Genomic DNA, 20,212 nt, shown 5'->3' on the forward strand with positions numbered 1-20,212 from the left:
CCTGGATTTTGGTATCCACATGGGTCCTGGAACCAATCCCCTGCAAATACAGAGGAAAGACTGTATATGTAATATTTTCAGGAACAGGAGGACTAAAAAATAGGAGCCATTTTTGGTGAGAGGGAGACTGGATGAAAAGTATGAGAGACAAATATAGATTATATTACACATATTTTTATACTTGGATTTCTAATCACATACATACATTATCATCTTAAAAATAAAAGAAAGGAGTTTAGGGGGATAGGTACTTTTTAGTTAGTGCATGGAAAGATTATCTTCTACATGCATTTAGAAAGATCCTAAAATGGTGGTCATTCTTCATAAATGAACTAAATATAAAGGAAAACCAAGTGGGCAATTTGAGCATCTAAAATATTTAAAGTTAGGTGATAAAGTCATAAGCAAATATTACTCTTGGTTGGGATCAGGATGTTTTATTCATGTTGGATTCCAGGTGCCCAACAGAGTGTATACTTACATGTAGTAGAAACTAAATAAATACTGAAAGAGTAAATGAATGAATATAAATGGGAACATGGTATTGAGGCTTAGATTTGACTCTCTCAGACAGAGTTGAAGGAAATATTTATTAAGTAAGCTCTACCTTTTACTAATTATGTACCCTTTGGCAATTATTTAAAATATTTATTGTTGTTCCATATTTTTATCTATGAAATGGAGATAATAGTATTTACTTCAGAAGTTCTTCATGAGGGTTAAAGGAGTTAATTTATTAAAGCATTTAAAAAATACAGATGTACAGCAAGTTGTCAACAATTGTTTCCCCTTGTTGTTTTTACATTTTTTAAAGACATTTGTGAAAAGAGAGAACGTGGCTAATGTAGAGAGAAGCAGTCTTATCTCCAAAGATGAATACGAGACAACGAGATGGCTTATATGGATGTGTGAATTTGTTCAGGTGATTTATTCATTGATTCATACTTTGGATCTTTGGACATAGCTTAAAAATAATTATAAGTTAATTCTGATTTTACTGCAAAAGAAGTTGTCAATGTGTATTTCTTCTCCAGTCAAGAGTCCGTAGGTGCTCGAATAAAATATTTAGCACATAAACTATGGCGGTGAGAACCAACTAAAGCCGGCTCTGAGGAGCTATTCTTCAGAGCAGTGTTAAATGGGCCGGATTAGTACAAGAACAGCATCAGGTTTGCGTTGAGAGGAAGCATGGGGGGATGGAAATAGTCAGGACGATTTCTTGCCGGGTGAAGAAAGCAATCAGGCTTCTGATGTCTGTATCTCCAGTGCCAGGATCTACCCCCCTATTCATGTTCCTTATCCTAGAAGAGAACAAAGACCAACATGGTCTGAGATACTGGGAGAATTCCGAGAGCCACCTGGCAGACAGATAATGGCATAGTTAAAATGCATTCCAAAGGCACGCACACACACATCCTTTTCTACAAAGAGAGAATAAATGATTTTCAAATGTTGTCCTTCTCTGACATGGCATGGTAAGCACTCATATTGTCTTGGGTGGAGATAGGTGTTATCAGAAGGGATGAGGTGAATCAGCTTGCCTCTGCCAACTTTGCCCTGAAAGTAGAAATATTTATATTTTTTCCCTGTTAGAGACTGATATATTGTGACATTTTATACATGAAATCTAAAGGATATATAATATTCAGCATTAATAGTTTGCTTGAAAAATGCTTAGAATTATATGGATTCTACTCAATTAAGTTCTAAGACAAAATGAATAAAGATCTGGAGCATATAACTATTTTTTAGCTTGCTTATCTTTCATTCCTCCCTCTTTTGTTAATAGCACCAAACTGTCCCTTCAGAAATGTCAATCCATTCATTAACTCATTTACTTGGGAGATATTTATTGGTGACAAAGTGTCAGGTACTATCCTTGGTGCTGAGACACGACAATAAACAAAACAGGGAAAAAAAAAATCTCATGGAGTTTGCATTCCAGTGCGGAAGTCTGGCAGAACATGGACAAGCTAAGACACGTAAAATACATAGTCCACCATATAGTGCTAAGTGCTATGGAGAACAGCACAGCAAGGAAGGAGCATGGAGAGTGTGGGCAAGGCTGGTGTTATAAGTTTAAAGGTGCTCAGGAAGGCTTTGCTGAACTCTTGCTATTTGACTAATGACTGGAAAAGAGATGAGAGAAAGATCATTACACCATACAGCTCTAGGTGTGTCAATCACATCGCAGTCTCTGTGAATTGCACTTGGCATGGGACACAAACCAGGCTAAAATTGCTGTCAACAATAAGACATTTGCTGAAAGCTGGGGTATAAACTTGAGTTTTTGGTAGCTGTCTTCGCTAAGATTTTGAAAGAATGGGCCTAAGAAGGATGAGACATAGGAAATCGGAATCAAGCTCAAGTCCCTGAACCCAGCCGTGGCTTTAGAAATTTCTTAAAATTCTTCTTTTTTTAATACACTAGTTTGAACCGAGTTTCTGTCACATGCAAATGGAAGAGTAGTGCCTCATGCACAGCTACCACTAGTTGGGTCCATTTATTATTAAAGAAAATGTAAATTCATATTTGTTTCTATATCTTGTTTCAGTAAATGGACACATGAAGGATATCGACCTTTTGTTGGTCTTGATTTAAACATTTCTCTTGAACATAAGACAGGAAAGGAGAGAGAAAAAGGGATGAGAAGAGTTAAAATTTGTTTTCCTAAATTATTGCATTCTCCCTCTTCTTCTGTGGGAGAGAACAGCTTCTACGTCCCGTTAGCTTCAGCTCAGAGCACACCGTGCTCTTCCTCAGTGGAGTATGCATCTCGAGATCAGCAATTCTTCCTATTAAGTAATCATCCCATTAAATATTTCATCAGAAAGTTGGTTGCTTTGCCCATCTGTCTTGTCCATATTCAATTACGGCGGCTTTCATTCTTTTATGGGGAGACGCATGTAACTTTTCAATCTGCCTTGAATTTTTCTCCTGTAAGAGTGACATATTTTATGGGATCTTCACAGGATACTACTGATAGCAGACACTGAAATCCTGTCCCTTTATTCTCTCTCATTTTTGAAGTCAAGGCCGTTTCCACCTACACCAATAGGAGATGTTAGGAAAGGAGGTGTCAGGCATGGCGCACTATGATGTTTTTATTTTTATTTGCCAATCTTATATGTAATAAAGCATTTAGTAACTGAATTAAATTGTCAAAATTCCCAAACACACAAATGAACCAACTGAAACATTAGAAGTTTCTTGTTTATTAGGATAAAACCTCTGAACAACAGAGCAAATTAAACGTAAATTCACCTTAGTTAATTGCTTGAGTTTTCCATATGGGTTTGTAAAAGTATTAGTCATAATAAAGACTGTAGGAAATCTAAGAAATCTTAGCAAATTAGTTAGTCTAATGCCCAATTTTACAAATTAAGGAGATGGAATAATTTGTCCGAGATGACATAATTAGACCAGGAGTGTATCTTGTTCTTACTACATGTATTCTTTCATTCTATATTTCCTTTAAAAAGATTATAAATTCTCCAACTTTTCACATACATTTTTGTTCATAATCATATTTCCCTTGACTTTCCTTGTTAACACATATGTCACTGAGGCCTTGGGGTTTTTCGGTAGTTTTTTTTACTTGTTTTAATTTGCATGCATTTTTATCCAAAACCATATTAGAGCAATTTTCTCCTTCACATAAACAAAGGTTTATCTCTTTGTTCTCCTACTTGAAACATAAGTTTCTTGAGAACAGGAAGTCTGGGTTTTTATCTAGGTGGTTCCAGGTTCTAGAAAAATATCTGGCCAACAACTGGGATTTGATAAATAGCAGCTGAATAAACGAATCCAGTCTGTTTCTGTCTTTTCATGAAGACTAGGTCATTGTTACAGCCATTCCCCAAAATAGCTATTTATATGGGCTTATGTTTTTTTGCACCACTCTATCAGCTCTCTTTAATTTTCATTCTTATTCATGGTTTAATAATGAATTTAATTCACTAGAGCCTCTGAATATTAAAAAAATAAAAATCTTTACATTATCCCTTTCTATTTATGAGATCACATCAGATAACGGACACCCAACAAATTCTACCAATTTTTCTCGATTCCCAAAGCCCATTAACATATCAAATTATTTGAAAATTTCCTTCTCTTATACTTTGTTTAAACCAATATTTACTCACCCTTTTAAACAACTATTTATTGACTGTTTTCTATAAGCTATGTTGACTATTAGGAACAGGGAATAAAGAGTGAATAAAATGGACACTGCCCTTGACCTCACAGAATTTATACCCTGAGGTGGGGAGGGGGAGAGAAAAAATGAAAAAAACAAAAAAAAAACCTAAGCAAAACAATAAAAAAACTATTAAAAACTGAAAATTAAAACAATTGTTAAGAAAGTAAAAACTTTTTTGTATCTACTTTTTTTTGGAGCATGTTTTTAGAGCATGCTTTAGAAACATTCTTTTGGAAAATGTTGGATTGCAAATCTGCCTATTACCACGTGATGTGTATTTATTTATCCCCTCCCCACATATAGCTGGAAAGTTTGTTCTAAGTGTCTTTGTAAAATAATGAATCTTTATGACTAAATGGTCAATTTCGAAATTTTCTTTTCAGAAATAAAAATTAATTCTCTTTTGGCCTAATTTTCTCTCATTTTATTAAAAATGTTAGTAAGCAGTATTAACAAGACAGTGCTAAGCATCATGGCTTCAATGGAGAATAACTGAAAGCAAGCTCTGATAGAGCAACAGTTTACAACGTGTTATAATACTGATGGCTTATGAACATTGTTTGCAATTTATCATGGATGCCTAATGTCTTTAAAATGTTTTAAGCTCGTGAACTGATGGAGAGCGTCTTAACCGGTCTATGCGGATGTATGCAACTGTGTATTATAAGGAGAGCATTTTATGGTGTTAATGTGGACCCTTGAGTATTGATATAGCCTCTAAGCCAGCCAAATGGTGCAAAAGAGAATGAAGCCAAGGCTTTGACCTCCTGAAGTATTTTGCCCTCTTCTGGAAGGCTGCCTTGACAACTGAACTTCAAGTGCCCCTTTGTGAGGAGCCAGAGAGGCACAGGGAACCACATCCCCTCCTATCCTTAATTCATGTGTTTCCTTTGCACTGTTTCTTACTCCAGCAGTAAACTGAAGAGAAGGCAACCTTGAACTGAATCTCAATCGTCATTTTCATTCTCACTGAAATGTAGACTATTAGGTTTTATGATCTAGCCAACACATCAGAATCTTCCATTATCTTTTTGTAAAATGTAAACAATGTCTGTCTAATGGATTTCTCCATTTTAGAAATTCTAGCATAAGGATTCTTTTCATATTCAATGATGATTCACATGTAGTATTCTTTTCAACATGAAGCATTGAAAGTTTAAAGACATAAAGGGTGAGGTGCTGGAAGTGTTCAACATGTGGATAGCAAAGTCACCCAGGTTGCTGATGAGTCAGGCTAGTGAGGAAGGCTGAGGCATCTATGATCTTCTTAAATAAATAAGAAAGGGCAGGAATGAGGGGGAGATCGGTAGATGGCAATCTCAAAGAGGAGTAAAGGGAGCCCTGGAGAAGGTTCTGAGAGAAATTTAATCCCCTCGTACATAAATCTGGTGACAATTCAATCTGAGCCCTTCAGAGGCCATTCCAAGGCCTGGGAAATGCTTTCCACATGCACACTAATTTAAGGCCAGGAAAAGTTGGCATTTTTATGTTACAGTTACTAAGGGAATCTGTCCAGACTAATACTAAAGGTGAAAACATTCTAGACAGCTTTTTGAAATCAAGATTAGTTGCCCTGCCAAATACTAGGGAAACAAATAGCTCCTGTTTTGCATGAATTGTTAACTTCTAAACAGAAATGGAGGGGGACAAAAATGATTCATCAGGGATTGTTCTCTTTTAAAGAACTCAAGAGAAAAATAAAATGGAAAGGAGAGAGCAGAGTGTGGCTGTGGACAATAGAACTCTGAGTCTCTGACAGAGTCTCTGTTTTATAGGTATGTGTTTATCAGCCACCTGGGTGGGACCATAACAGAATACCGTCTCAGATAGCACATAATTTATAACAGGATTTAATTTCTACCTCCCTCAAGAGTGTGGGGTTTTATCTCCGGAAAATCAACAATGGAAGGATTTGCATTAACTAGACCAGCAGCTACTATTGTGTGATAATTTCAAAACCTCTAGACAATGTTGGATACACCAAGCCTCTGTCTCTGCAGCAATGAAAATCCTAATAATCAATGCTTATCATTAGTTGTTTAGTGTGAATGAAATGTACTGGAGGTTACTACTCTTTCCCATTCGGAGATGAAACTATCTTTTATGCTGGAGAATGCCATGTCCTGTGATGATTGAGGAAACCTGGATTGAACTTTCGCATCTTCAAAAATTCCAATCCTGCTTGACATGCGTTCTCAATAGACAGAGAGAAATGCAGAAGGAAGGTCAAGGAGTTCCTTTTGGATTGCGTATTTGCTCAGTGGAGTCCTTATATAGCTCAATCTGCCAAGGGAAGTCATGTGACAAAATCACTATAGGATCACCCTCTCTTGTCCCATGTCCTATAGATTATCTTTATTTTACCAGCAAAACAGATCCCATGCCCCAATGCCTCCTCACTACCTACATGGACATCATTGCAGTCCATGCCATCATCATTCCTTGTCTGGACTGGGGAAGTAATGTCTTGATTGGTCTCATTGCTCTCCTTCTTGTTCTCTTTAATGTCTCTTTTCTATACAGCAGTTAAGCTGGCTTTTTCAAAAAGTAAACCAGATCATATTACTCACCCATTCAAACCCCTCCAGTGACTTCTCTTCACATTCATAATAAAATCTAGACTTTTGCCACTGTTCTCAAGATCCTACCCAACCTAGCTCCTGGCTCTTGGTTATTCCTCTGATGTCATTCTTACTTCCTGTTTCTTTGCTCACTGTCATCAGTCAAATTGGTCTTCTGCCTACCAAGCAAGTCCTACTCAGGGTAATAATACTTGTTTTGTTTATGCCAACAATACTCTTCCTCAGATACTCCCAGGTCTCGCTCTCTGGCTTAACTCAGGGCTCTTCTCAGATGCCAACTTCTTGGACCAACAGACCTTAAACAGAGATCTCTTCATTGCCAGTTGCTTGGTTTTTATTCATAGCTCTTAGCACTTTCTGTGTTTACTTTATAGTCTATCTTCCCACCCTTTTGAGGGTAGAATATTAATGCTGCATCTCTAGTGCTTAGAACACTTTCTGATGCATAGAAAGCATTCAAGAAACGTTTGATCAAGGAATGAAAGAGGAAGAATGGGAGGGAAGGCATGAGAGAGGAAGGAAGGAAAGAAGGCAGGAAGGGAGGGAGATAGGAAGGAAGAAAGTAAAAACAGAAGGAAGGAATAAGGAAGAAAGAGAAGAAGAAAGATAGACTTTAAATTTCAAAAAACTAAGCAATTCAGAGATTGTCTTCTTCTATAATTTATTGCCCAAGAAGATGAAATGAAGAGCTTTAGTATACCAACAAGTGCAGGTGAAACCCCAAATCCTGAGAAATTTCAGATAAACAAATCTACTTTTCCCCACTGAGAGAAGCAAAGATTTGTGATGGGGTGACTGTGTGCTGATGAAGAGAAGAAGCTGTTCTAGGTGCTGCTGATTTGTTTTTGTTTCATTTTAGTTAATTAGCAATTTACCTGACAAACAAACAAAAAATGCACAAAAATATAAACAAGTGAAACGTATAATAAAACCAGAGAGAACTGAGACTGTTCAGTTAGCACCAGCTGCAAATCAAACCTTGTAAATTGTGATCAATTACATTAAACAACATGGATCTCACGCTCCAACTATCAGGACTCACTTTGATTGTTAGCTGAGAACTTACTACAGAAACCGTCTTATTGATACTGCTCATTTTCCTAATTTGCTCATTTGGTGTAAAAACCAACAAACAGCAATAAACACCTGTATTTTGCTCTGTGGATAAGTTCCTCCTGGTTTCGAATACAAAAAAAAAAAATAAGAAAGAAAAACTGAGCAAATATTTTGCTTTACCTCAACTCACCATCTAGTGGCAAAGTGGGTAAAAGCAGGATTCTATTTAGAATAACATATCTGTTCTCCCAACAAATGTTTGTTTAGTACAGTCAACCCTCAGTATCTGCTGGGGATTGGTTCCAGCACCCTAGTGGATACCAAACTCTTTGGATGCTCAAGTCCCTTATATAAAATGGTATAGTATTTGCACATAACCTACGACATCCTCCTGTATACTTTAAATCATGTCTAGATTGCTTATAATATCTAATACACTGTAAACGCAATGTAAATAGTTGTTATACTGTATTGTTTAGGGAACAATGACAAGAAAAAAAGTCGGCACATGTGCAGTTCAGATGCAACCATCATAGACCTTTCAGTCTGAGATTGGTTGAATCCTTGGATGCAGAATCACAGATATGGAGGGCCAGTTGTGTTTATTCTGTGCCAGGCACTCTGCTAGGTATGGTTACTAAGCAGAGGGGAATAAACACATACTTAGGAGAATAGTTTCTATTTCACATTCTGTCCCCTGACACTATATTCAGAAAGTGGCTACAGCAAAGATCATTATCTGAAACTGAAGTAGTGTTTGTTATGCCAGCCTCCATGCTGGGCACATTTCAAATGTAACATAGCTAATAACAAAACATTTAGGTGGATATTATTATCCCATTTTGTAGATGAGGAGAAAGAAGCTGAGAAAGGTTGACACCCAAAGTAGCCCAGCCAATAGGTGGAAGAGCCCATACTCCCATCTAGGTCGGTCTGGCTTTAAAGTCTCTGCCCTTCCTACCACATCATATCGCTTCTTATTAAATTGGAGGTATAATCTACGTCTGGGTAACAGTTTTTTCCTTCTGAGAAATTAGCCTGAACTTGGCACAACTGACAAATAAATGAATAATTATCCCATAATCTTAGTGGATTTCAATTTCCAGAGCAATGACATTTGGACCCACTTGGTTGCTAATTCAAATAGTTTAGGAGATAATTTCTACATGGAGCACGTAGCTAGGAGTAATAGCAGCATGCAGACTGATGACCCAAAGAATGGGAGCTTGAAAAAGTCAACAAAGAATGGTTGAGTTTAGTTCTCTATAGAAGCAACCTCCACCAAGAAATGAATATATTGCTGCGTTTAGAGATCAAACGCATTCAAAGTGACAACACTTGAGAGAATTTGAATGTTTATCATTAGTGAATCTAAAACCACGTTAAGGACAACTGGTGAAACGTAATATGCAGAAGAAAAATATATGTAGAAAAGCTGAACTCAAACAGCAAGAATTTGTTAATGTGTTTTGGGAGACATTAGGGCTGTTTACAGTATTCCACTTCTCATTCGTTAACATATGGAATATGTTTGGAACGTCCTGTGCTTTAAAGTCAGGCATGACCATCTGTCTGTCTTTGGCCAATGGAACCTTACAGAAAGTAGGAAGCTTTGTGTTTTGCTTCCCAGGGCCAAGTAGTCAAAAGCTAGTGCACGGTTTGCCTTATTTCCTTTTCCCCGGCACCATGACTGCTGAGGGTCCTGATGGTGGAAGGTCTCACCTGCCTGGGGCCCTGGTAAGAACCGTGAGGATCAACTTCACATGGACGTGCTGTATGAGTGAGAAAGAAACCTGCGTTGTTTGAAGCTCCTGAGATTTGGAGATGTCTTGAACTGCAGTGTAAACAGCTTATCCTGATGAAAACAGTGCAATCTGACACTATCTAAGGCAGAAGATCCTCTGAGTCAGGCCATTTCGGGTCAACCTGAGGATTGGAAATAATTTCATCAGAAATCATCTTGGTGCCATGAGCCATCGATATTGCCTAATCAGCTCATGTTTATCTGATTATTTCTTACTAAAATACCATCCAACGAGAACTTTTCTTACCACGTAGCCTGCAGTAAGATGGTACACTAAACGGCTGATATGGAACATCTGCTCTGCCTGTCAATTCTATTTCCTCATTATTAAACTGATTCCTTGGTATCCTAAATTATTCATCACATTTCTATTAGTTTGGTTAATATAGTCTGGCCCTGAGAGACTGACCACATGAGAGAGAGTCCATTGGCTAAAATGGTTTTGGGGAATCACACAACTGCTTCTGAGAGAGAGAGAAACAGAGAGAGAGAAAGATTGCTTGACTATTTGTAACAAGCTCCTTGTTAAAATTCTGCTCTCAATGTATGACCAATCACCCCATAGTCCTTCTGAATCTGATGAAGCAAAATATGTTCACAAAATATGTCTATACTTTTAATCAGTGCTCTTCAGACATTTATCTCTGGTCTAGAAGGTAGGTGGGAAAAAGCGGAAGCAGGGGTGTCTCTGCATTCCCTATTGGATTTCCAGATTACCTGATGAGCTTGGATATTTTGTTGAGCAAATAACCTCCTCTATCAAATTGACAAGTCTTTGGGTTAACTTGTTTTCACAATGAACGTTCCATCACCTCCATCTATTTTTATTAAAGGAGGTGTGGTGAGGAACGAGGAAAGATTTTATGCAGTCAGTGGGAATTTCTGTTTTCAGCAGCTACTGTATTTTTAATTCATGTTTTTATATCATGTTAGAAAAATATGCACCAGATTATGAATGTCAGGCTTGTAATGAGATTATTTCCTACTGTCATCAAGTTTCCTGGGAATTCATAGGCAGGTTGTACCAGTTGAGACCCACAAGTATTTGACAGCACCTGACTTATAAATTACTCTGTTCCTTCAGCTGTAGATTGATTTCTGGACATAAATAAAAAAGGAAATGCCACAGTCATAATTCATCCATTTTTTTTGGTCATGACTTGTGTTTCGGAAACATTGTTTATTTTGCTTGGGTTTTGACTGGACTCATAATTTATTTGGCCCTCTGCGCACGCTGCTTTTGCTTTTGCTCTTTCAGATTGTCGTCCCAAGGAAGGAACAGCAAGAATCATATGTTCATGTGACTGAAACCAAAGCTCCATACGCCTGTGACCACCAATTCTGAGCTGAATTTGCTGGAAGGAAGCCAGCGTAAAATCTTGAAAAGAAAACAGCATTCGTTAAGTTCATTTCTCTGTTGAATTAATTTCAAAAGCCTCAGCCTGGTATTCAAGACTTTCACAGTGTTGTCTTTTATTTGCCCATTGCTTCTCTCCCTTCCGCCCTCCTCCCATCCTTTCTTCATTTCCTCCCTCCTTTCCTTCCTTAAAAAAAGCATTTATTAGTGTCTAGATCATGCTTATGAGGCTCAACTGGACTATTTATCACGCTCTAATCATACTTCACACTTTTCAACCTCTGTGTCCTTGCTTACAACATCTTTTCTACCCAGAATGCTCCCTTCCTTTCATTTTCTATGAATACCCTAAGTAGCCCCTGTGCTAAAGCCATTTGATATATTTCTTTTCCCACTAAGACTTTAACAAGCACTTGAGTTTGAATGCAACTCTTTACTTGTACCTCTCTTCTACAACATTTACCAAAGTCTTCATTATTTCAGAATTGTAGATATGCTTACATTTTTTACCCTTCTGGATGGTTAGTATGCTAAATGTTTGCAGGAGAAGACTTTGTCTAACTCTGTCTGATGTACCTGCAGTGACTTGGATAGAATATATATATATATATATAAAAAGTAAACAAAATCCAAAATAATACCAATAAATACTACAGAAAGGACACGGCAGTAGGGGGCAACCATATCAGAGTTCAAGACTTCCTTCTGTAATTCAGTGACTTGAAACTCTGAAGACCCTCTGCATCTCAATTGCCTTATGTATAAACTAGAAATTATAGCTTTTTTCTTCTTCTTGGAACATTTACAACTTTAAAATTTATGACTCTAATACGTGCCTTCTGTTAAATGATTCAACATCAGATAAATCAGAGGATCTCACTATCACAGGCAGAGGCTTTAAAACATGCAGGATAATTTTATAGACTCTCTGGATAAAAGATTCAACATATCAGACCCCTTTAATGTAATAACAGCAGGTACTCATTATTGAGCACTTCATAAATGGCAGGTACTGTGCATGCCAATCCTCACCAGAACAAACACACAGACAAAGCCATGTGAAGGGGGATTTTATTGCCCCGACTTTCGTCGTGAGAAAACAGTGGCACAGCTAGTTTAAGGCTCTCGGCCCATCCAGAGTGAGCGTTCAACCAATCTCTGTCTGATACTCAAGTCTGTTCTCCTGCTGCCAAATAAATTAAAATTCTTATGTATTCTATCTATGTACATTAATTGGTATCAATAGATACTATATTATTGTTCATTTTTTGGCCCAGAGCATAATTAGTGTTTTCAAATATCTCACGTGTAAGTTTAGTTTCTTTCAGTTAGCATTTAGACTTGAAGTTAGGGATCTTTATTGATTGCCACCCCTAATAACTGTCATTTTAATTAACTCTGTAAGTAACTAGTGGCAGTTCCCAAAGAGGGTGTGTGACCAACACTGCACAGTCTCGTCTTCTGTCTCCCCGTCCCAGTGCTACCATGCTGCTCCAGCTCTCACTGGGAGCTGTATTTCCAGCAGTGGGCATGGTTTGCACAGAATCATCCACACTCTGTTCTTTTCCAGGTGCTACACTGCCTAAATAAGAAGGATGCAGGCTGGAGCCATGGAGCATAGCAAACCTAGGGACAAGTAAAAGGATCCAAGTCAAAGTCCTCATGCAAGATCCTGGCACTCTAGCCTGTAGTCCAAACACAGGGTCCAAGAAATATTCTCCAGCCTTAATGGAATTCTCCTGGAAACAGTTCAGTAATCTTATGTCAGAAAAGCTGAGCCAACACAACTGTATCTTCATTTGTGCATAAAAGCCAGTGTCAAACATGCACTTGACAATTGACAAAGCATTTACACATGCTTGGTTGATCCCAATACTAGTCTCTGAGTGAGGTGCTCTCCTAACCTCTCAGTTATAGCACATGGTTGTCGTTTTTTTAATTTATTCGTTTATTTCTTTTTAAAACATATCCCACTTTCATTTTTCTTCCTTGCAACTATTGTAATATTTTGATATGTAGTAACATAGTCTTGTATCATGTGTATGCATTTTTGTTTTACATAAATAATGTACAATAGACTATATTCTGTACATGAGTTTTTCCCTTCAGTACTGTATTTTCAAGATGAATCCATGGTGTTATGTGTGCATCTACCCTTTTTTCCGGGGGGGGGAGGGGTGAGGAAGATTGGCCCTGAGCCAATGTCTGTGCCAATCTTCTTCTATTTTGTATGTGGGACACTGCCACTGCATGGATTGATGAGCACTGTGTAGGTCTGTGCACGGGATCTAAGCCCATGAACTCCGGGCTGCTGAAGTGAAGTGTCAAAACTCAACCACTACGCCACCAGGCCAGCCCCACATCTACACTCTTTTGTACCTTAATTGATGCATAATTCGCAGACTGTCTCTCTGTTGCACATGAGTTATCCTATTCCAATGATAAACACTTAGACTGTCTACATCTTCAGCTTCTCCAAACAATCCTGTGCTGAACATCCTCATACACACATCCTACGGACCCATGTGAGCTCTTCTCTGGGGGACTATCTAGCCGTAGGATATACTCAGATTAAATTTGACTAAATATTGCTTTAGAGGTTTCTAGAATAACTGCACCAGTCTGGATTCAAAGTGAAACTCAGGATTCCTGTAACTTCACGCACCTATACCCACACTTGGCATTACTCAGCTTTCTAATTTTTACCAAAATGATGCATGTAAAGTGATAATTTTTCATTTGCATTTTCCTAATTGAATATACAGGCATATGTCTTCTGTGAAGACAGGAGTTTTTGACTGCTGCATTTAATGATGAACTCCTGGGGTCTATTACTGGCAGGGTGTAGGTTCTTGGTAAATGTTTATTGAATGACCTCTAGTTGTGCATCTACTACTCGTAATAGTTATTATCATTATTACTATTATTATTTTGTCTGTTGAATTTTCTGCATTTTTCTTTTCATTTGTGTGAGTTCCTAATAAATTCCTAATAAATGCTTGCTTGTAAAAGCATTTATATCTAGAAAAGTTTTAATCTTTTTTCCCAGTCTTCTAACTTTGTTCACATTTCTTTAACATAACATAAATCCCTAATTTTAGTATAATAAAATATTTTGCATATAGTTTGTTCTTTTGCACTGCTATGATTTTGCACTATTACTATTTCTCAACTTATAGATCATAAACATGTGCACCTCATTTTCTTAAATGAAATTAACAGTTTTATATCGCACATTCTGGAGTATTCTATCTGGAGGATACATTTATATATGGTATTATGACACAGCACATTTGATTTTTCCCTCATATTTTGAGCCACATTTCACACTATCTATTAAACAGCCTGGCATTTCTTCTTTGATCTGGAGAATCATATTCATCTTACGGTAAGTTTCCGTGTTCTCTGTTCTACCTCATGTATCTAATTGTTAGTTTTGGCACCAGAATCATGCCCAGACTGTTGTTTTATATACCATGCCTTTACAGTATGTCCTCCTCCTTTCTCTTTTTCTATCTTTCAAAATTGACTTAGCCATTCGTTGACTCATTTCTTTCACGTAAATTTTAGGATAAGTTTTTCAAGTTCATAAAAATTGGAGTTTTGTTGAAATTGAACTTATTTTAGAGATTAATCTGGGGAGATTTGACATCTTTATAATATTGGCTAATTTTACCCAAAGCATAGAATGTTTTTCTACTTATTTTGATTTTCTCTGTCATTTAATAGAATTTTAATTTTTCCCCATATAATCATGAATTCTTTAATTTCTAGATAGTTTTTCTTTTTTGTATCGTGTATGATTTTTAAAATATTTTCCAGTTTATTTTTGTAAGTTGATCTACTACTAGCAAACTTTCTAAACTGTCTTATTCCTTGATTTTTCTAAGGCATTTCTATCCTGTGAGAATAATGAAAATCTTATCTTTTCTCTTCCAGTCCATATCATTGGCAGGTCTACCAGCAGTGTATAAAAGAGTAGTGATGATAGTGTCACTGTGTAGAGTCATAGGGTTTATGTCCTACTTAGTCCTCTGCAGTGCCGCATATATCATGGTGTATGGTGTCCTTGGAATTGTGCAGGGCAGTGACCTATGCTTCTGTGGATATTGCCCTGAGCAACACTGACTCATGTCCAGTTGCAAAGACAGTGCCTGAAGTTTTCCATTAGGAATAATATTTGCCATGGGATTCTAGTAAGTGACATTTAGCCAAGTTATAAAATTCCCAAAGTACAAAGTTTCTTTAAAAATGAAAATAAGTATCACTTTTTTTCCACATTCTTTTTCTTTACTGAAGAAAGAAAGCATGATTTCTTTTTTCTCCTTTGGTTAATAGACTAGTGAAATTACATGGATTAATTTTCTGATAAATGAGAAAGACAACAACCTGGGTTAAATATAACTTCATCACATGTGCTTAACTATAGTACAGTTTGGGGGATGTAAAATTTTATTAAAAATTTTGGTGTCTATATTCCTCCAAAGTGGCTGTACTACTTTGCATTCCAGCCAGCAAGGAAGGAGAGTTCCTGTTCCACATCCGCATCAGCATTTGCTGTTGTCAGTGTTTTGGATTTTGGCCATTCTGATGGGTGTGTAGTGCTATCTCAATGCTGTTTTGATTTGCAATTTCCAAAGGACATACAGTTTTGAACTTCTCTTATACTTGTTTGCCAACTATTTATCTTCTTTGGTGAGTTGTCCATTCAGGTCTTTTGCTCATTATTTAATTACGTTGTCAGTTTTCTTCATACTGAGTTTTAAGTATTCTTTATATATTTTGGACAATAGTCCATTATTAAATGTGTCTTTTGCAACTATTTTCTCCCAGTCTTTGGCTCGTCTTTGAATTTTCTTGTTTTGTGCAGACCAGAAGCTTTGCATTTTAACAAAGTTTGGCTTATCATGTACATTTTCATGGATCATTCCTTTGGAGTTATAGCTAAAGAGTTACTGCGATACCCAAGGGGATCTAGGTTTTCTCTTATGTTATCTTCTAGAAAGTTTATAGTTTTGCATTTTACACATAGGCATATGATTCAATTTGAGGTAATTTTCCTGAAAGGCGTAATGTCTGTGTGAAGTTCCATTTTTGCCTGTGGATGGTCACTTGTTCCAGCACCGTTTGTTGAAAAGACCATCTTGCTCCATTTTACTACCTGTCTTCATTTGCAGATATTAGTTGACTATATCTATGTTGGCATATTTCTGGGCTCTCTATTCTGTTCCATTGATCTATTTGTCTCTTCTTTCACCAACACCACACTGCCTTGATTACAGTAACTTTAAAGTCAGTCTTGAAGTCGGGTAGTGTCAGTCCTCTGATTTTCTTCTCCTTCAATATTACGTTGGCTATTCTGGGGTCTTTTGTTCCCCAGAGAAACTTTAGAATCATTTCGATAACATCCACAAAATAACTTGCTGGAATTCTGATTGGGGTTATGTTGAATCTATAGATCGAGTAGAGAAGAACTGACATCTTCAAAGTATTGAGCCTTCCTATCCAAGAACATGGAATATCTCTCCATTTAGTATTTAGTTCTTTGATTTCTTTCATCAGAGTTTTATAGGTTTCCTCATGTTGATCTTGTACGTAATTGCAAGTATTTCATATGTGGGGTTGTTAACGTAAATGGTATTATGTTTTTGTAATTTCAAATTCCACTTATTCATTACTGGTATATTGGAAAGTGGTTGACTTTTGCACATTAACTTTTCATCCTGCAAATTTCCCTTGTTTCTGATCTTAGCTGGAAAGCTTCGAGGTTCTCAACATTAAACATGATGTTAGCTGCAGGGTTTTTGGTAGGTATTCTTTATCAAGTTGAGAAAATTCCCCTCTATTCCTAGTTACTGAGGGTGTTTATCATAAACGGTTATTGGATTTTGTCAAATTCTTTTTCTGAATCTATTAATATGGTCATGCGATTTTTCTTCTTTAGCCTATGGATGTGATGGGTTACGTTAACTGATTTTCAAATGTTGAACCAGCTTTGGATACTTGGGATCAAAGGTACTTGGTTGTGTTGTATAATTCCTTTCAGACATTGTTTGATTTGATTGGCTAATAAAAAATCAACAACTCTTCTTATATCATTCAGAGAAAAGAGGTCACAAGGCAAATTGTTGCCTCCAAAATTGGAGAGACAGAGAAAAATACAGATAATTACAACTTAATGAAGCAGAAACCTCTGTGGGAAGCACTGCTGGGGTAGAAAAACCAAAACTGTAACTGACCAGTTACTGGAGCCTCAGTGTGGAAAGTCTAGAACTTAAAAACTCCAGAGGAGCCCAGTTGTAGGAGGACACACACACTTTTGTGAGTTTTACCTCCAGGAGCTCGACCAGTTTCTCACAGTGAATACTGGAGAAAAATCCTCTTGTGCCTCCTAAAAGGGAGGGAGAAAGTAACCATTTGAAAAACACCAGAACATTCTGTTCTTAAAAATACCTGCCCTCAGGAGAAACTATTTTACCAGAGCCAAAACTCACATACTTAATTTAGACAAATGAAATGTAATATAGTACTTGGCACTCAGTGGATACAAACTGCTACTTAGGCAATGATGATCTTCAGGACTGTCCAGAACTCACTTCTCTGTTCCTTTCTCCTCTATTCCCACCAATAGTTGATCTATGCTCTTTTCTTACTTTTATCTATCGCAAACTGCTCTACAAAATTATTATTCAGTTAAGATAGCATATCTCATCCAAATTGGATTAATTTTCTAAAGCTTTGCCAAAGAAATAGATCTCTAAGTTGAATATTGAAAGATGTTGGGGGCGGGGAAATGAGGTCAAAATTCCTTATCGGTCCCCAGAAATGGTGTACATCATAGACCTAGCCAGCAAGTTTATCTTGCCAAAAAAAAGGAATTAGATTCAAACAAACAAACAAAAGATAGTCCTAATTTTTTTTTCTACATGGAATCAGAAACTATTGATTAAAGGATCAAAATTCTTGGAAAGGGATGCCAGCAGATAAGAAAATGAAATCACTCCTAACAATAAGCTCTAGGATTATGTGCTTAAAACATTTCTCTCTCACTAGCTTATCAGGCAACCAAAAAATTAAAAGCAATTTGCATTGGAAGCAGAGAGACACTTTCTGATGGTTTCACTCCATGCAGCACTCTGGAAAAGCCAATAAAACCAATTACTAGGTAGTTGGTTGCTCATTAGATGATCAGCATTAGCAAATAACATGGTCCGGGATCAATGACCTGTTTCTCCTAGAAGCACAGGGAGCTTGGTACGTGAAGAAACAGGAGCCATTCTGGACAGGACTGGCTCTTCGGGGTCAGCTTTTGAAAGCAGCTGCTATTTTACATGAGACACATAATGGGTTTATTTGAGAGGCTATCAAAATGTTCTCATGGGCACACTGAAGGGTAGAAAAAGGGAAAAGAAGAGGAGGAGAGCTCCATCTGTAAAACTGTCATAATAGCTTCCGTGATGTAATAAGAACAGGCAAATGTTGATTATGGGAGCTAAGTAAAGATAGTGAGAAATAAAAGAATTCTTATCCTTGGAGAAGAGTAAAAACTGGGACATGAAGCAGAATCTTCCAGTTTGGATGCTTGTTATGCTCAACCAAAGAGCCCTTAAGCAGGGGGCTCAGGAATTATGTCATTTGCACATCACAATGTGTCTCCTTACACAAACACACTCACAAATATTATCAGAGCTTCTGCTTCCCAGTATAATATCTGAGAGCCCTTAAGGAAAAAATGACATAACTGTCTTAAATTTAACCTAGCCCCTCTTATCAATACTGCTCACTTGGTGGTGATTTTACCTCTCACTCCGTGGGACTATTTAACAATATCTGGAGATATTATTGATGTTACAACTAAAGAGAATGTTATTGGCATCGAGTGACTAAAAGCTAGAGATGCTGCTGAACATCCTACAACGCGCGGGACAATTCTTCTTTAAGAAAAAATTATCTGTTCCAAAATATTAATAGTGCCAAAGTTGAGAATCCATGCAACACAGGGTAGTAGACAATCTCAGCTGTATTTGAAATATAGGTCACTGTTTTATTTAATTTCATGACATTGTATAAGAATCTCTAGCCTTTTTTAGTAGGCGTTAGAAAGAAATCTTAAATAAGGGGTCATATCTCAGTTGTAACACTGACGAGGGGCCCTGGCCAGATTGTGCCCCCTCTCTACTCCACAGAATAAGCATCGTCATCATCATCATATATCTCAGCAAAGCAAAATAAAACTATTCTCTTGAATCAAATGGGAGAAGATGCTTTGGAGATGTCATAGTCTTCTTATCACTGAGATCTTTGCCCTGTTTCCCCTGGAGCTGAACATGTTAACACTTCAACCATGAGGAGCACAGCCTTATCGGAGAAAGTTAAAGGGGCTCATATAACATGCTTCCTTCTTTTCTACAACAAGGTGTGTGACGTCTTTCATCAAAACAATCAGTTCAGAGCTGAAGTGGTCCATAGACTCTCTGATTCAATCATTAATTCATTTTCTCAAGGTATGTATGACCTACTTCATTCCAGGCATCTTGCTAGGAACCTGAGCATTGCTACGAGGAAAAATACCATCCTTTCCTTCACAAAACTCACACTTATGTTGTCTGTGTGTTGCTGGGGCTGGGGGGCGAGAGGAGATAGTGTTCACAGACAAGTAAACACACAATTATTGTGACATGAAGAATAATCTCCCCTCTACCGAAAGAAGTCCACTTCCTAATTTCTAGAAACCGTGACTGTTATCTTACATGGCAACAGGGAATTTAGATGGTAGATAGAATTAAAGTTGTTAGCCATCTGACCTCAAAATAGGGATTGGATTGTCCACGTGGGCCTAGATGTTATCAGAAGGATCTTTAAAAGTGGGAGGACAGGCAGAAGAGGAGAAAGGCAGGCAGAAGAAGAAGGTAAGAGTGATAAGATGAGAGAAGGATTTGACCTGCTGTTGCTGGCTTTGAAGATGGGGGAAGAGGCCATCAGCCAAGGAATGTTGGTGGCCTCTAGAGCCCTGGAAAGGGCAAGGGAATGGATTCTCCCCTAGAACCTCCAGAAGGAACGCAACGCTGTGGATACCTTGATTTTAGCCTAATGAGACTCATGTTGCAATTTTGACCTCCAGAAGGATAATGAATTTCTGTTGTTTTAAGCCAGTACGTGTGTAGTCATTTGTTACTGTAGCAATAGGAAACTAATACAAATGTCAAGTGCTT

Source organism: Equus quagga, chromosome 17 (genome assembly GCF_021613505.1).
Source record: "Equus quagga isolate Etosha38 chromosome 17, UCLA_HA_Equagga_1.0, whole genome shotgun sequence".
Lineage (NCBI taxonomy): Eukaryota > Metazoa > Chordata > Mammalia > Perissodactyla > Equidae > Equus > Equus quagga.